Source organism: Taudactylus pleione, unplaced genomic scaffold (assembly GCF_031769625.1).
Source record: "Taudactylus pleione unplaced genomic scaffold, aTauple2 ptg003724l, whole genome shotgun sequence".
In the NCBI taxonomy this organism is placed as follows: domain Eukaryota; kingdom Metazoa; phylum Chordata; class Amphibia; order Anura; family Myobatrachidae; genus Taudactylus; species Taudactylus pleione.
Window position 1 is genome coordinate 5,001 of NW_028288048.1, and position 2,500 is coordinate 7,500.

Sequence of the window (2,500 nt, forward strand, 5' to 3'; positions counted from 1 at the left end):
TTTTATTTCATGGGTGGCTATAGAATTTTTTTTTTTTTTTTTAATTCCCGGGGCGGCCACCGGGGGGCGCCGCGACTCTGCCCCTCACTCACCCTATGCTTTTATTTCATTTGGTGGCTATGTCATTTTTTTTTTTTTTTTTAAACATTTCCCGGGCGGCCACCGGGGGGCGCCGCGAGGCGGGGCGGGTCTGCACCTCACTCCCCCTATGTTTTTATTTCATGGGTGGCATATAATTTGTAATTTTTTATTTATTTTTTTTAAATTCCCGGGCGGCCACCGGGGGGCGCCGCGCGGCGGGTCTGCACCTCACTCTCGCTATGTTTTTACTTCACGGGTGGCTATTCAAATTTGTTTATTTTTTTTTTCATTTTCCCGGGGGGCCACCGGGGGGCGCCGCGGGGCGGGTCTGCACCTCACTCCCCCTATGTTTTTATTTCATGGGCGGCTATTTCTTAAAAAAAAATAAAAATAAAAAAAATTCCCGGGGTGCTGCTGCAGTGGCGCGGGGCGTCCACCGGGGGGCGTCCACGATTCGGTCGGGCCTGCACCTTGCACTCTCTCCCTATGTTTTCATTTCATGGGTGGCTACTTTAAAAATTTTCATTTTGTTATTTATTTTTTAATTCCCGGGGCGTCCATCGGGGGGCGCCGCGTGTGGGGGGGGGGGGGGGGCGTTTCTGCACCTTGCACTCTCTCCCTATGTTTTCATTTCATGGGTGGCTACTTTAAAAATTTTCATTTTGTTATTCATTTTTTCGATTCCCCGGGGCGTCCATCGGGGGGCGCCGCGTGGGGGGGGGGCGTTTCTGCACCTTGCACTCTCTCCCTATGTTTTCATTTCATGGGTGGCTACTTTAAAAATTTTCATTTTGTTATTCATTTTTTCGATTCCCCGGGGCGTCCACCGGGGGGCGCCGCGCGGCGGGGCGGGCCTGCACCGTGCACTCTCCCTGTGTTTTAATTTCATGGGTGGCTGTTTTTCATTTTTTTCAAAATAATAATAATAATAATAATAATAGTAATAATTTCACGGGGCGCTGCTGGTGCAGCGTCGCGGGGCGTCCACCGGGGGGCGCCGCGGGTCGGGGCGGGTCTGCACCTTACTCCCCCCAATGTTTTAATTTCACGGGTGGCTCTATTTTTTTTTATTTCAATTTTTTGCCCTCCCGGGGTGCTGCTGCAGCGCCACCGGGTGGCCACCGGGGGGCGCCGCCGTGCCGGCGGGCACCGGCCTTCGCCCCTGCCCCCTCCCCGGCCCCCCAGGGGCCCGTCAGGCCAAGGGGCGGCGGTCCACGGGAGGCCGACTCCCCTCTGCGGAGGCCCCGATGAGGTCGGACCGGGGTGCCCTCGTCCGCCCTGCGCTTCCGAGGCTTCGGGGAAGAGAGGGAGAAGCCGCCGCTGAAGGTGGCGCGCAGCACCGGTGGCGTGACCCGTGAGGGAAACCCTCCGGCGGATTGTTAGGAGAGGGAGAGAGAAAGCGAGGCGACTGGCCGGGGGGGCCTTCTCCCACCCGAGGAGGCCCAGGCCGGGCTCCAGGAGAGCACGGGAGATTCTGCGAGCGAGGCGTCCCAGCCAGGGCTCCAGGAGAGCACGGGAGATTCTGCGAGCGAGGCGTCCCAGCCAGGGCTCCAGGAGAGCACGGGAGATTCTGCGAGCGAGGCGGCCCGGCCAGGGCTCCAGGAGAGCACGGGAGATTCTGCGAGCGAGGCGTTCCGTGCCAGGGCTCCAGGGGCGACCGGGGAGAGAGCCCCTTCCGCCAGCGCGGGAGCCCCCGGAGGTCTCCCGGCAGGGCCGAAGGGGTACGGCCCTTCCCCTTCATCCGTTCCCTGCGGCGCAGCGCCACCCGGCGGCAGACAGGGGAACTGCAACCTCTGGAAGTCCCGATGAGGTCGGGAAAAAGGGCCTCGTGCCGGGACCCGGTTCCAGGAGGTCGGGTAAATTCCGCCGGCGCCCCGCAAAAGGTGGCGCGCAGCAGCGACGCCGTGACGTCCGAGGGAATTCCTCGGGCGGATTCATAGGTGGCGAAGAGGCGAGAGAGAGAGAGAGAGAGAGAGCCAGGAAGAGATCCGTGGGGGGCGCAGCGCGAGAAGGCTCGAGGCGCCCCCCGAGCCACCCTTCCGATCGATGAGGCACCCCGCGTCCCGGCGGGGAGGGACGATCGCTCGGCCGGAACCCAGGGGTCCCGGCCGGATTCACGGGCGAACCCGACCCTCCCTCGGCCCACGGCGCGCCCGGCACCCCTCCGCCGCGAGGGCGTCCGGTCCACCAGGCGTCCGCCTCGCGCTCCGACCCCCTTTCACCGGGGGGGACCGGGAGGGCAGGCGGGCCCCGTCCGACTCCAGGCGGTCGCGGTCTGCTCCGTCCGTCAGCCCCAACTCAGGCGTCCGACACCGCCAGGGGCTTCCGGGGAGGCCGTCCTCGCTCCCGGGCGAGGCGCTCACCCCCGGGCCCCGGCGGAGCACACGATTTCCCCGGAACCGCTCGAGCGTCGACCCGC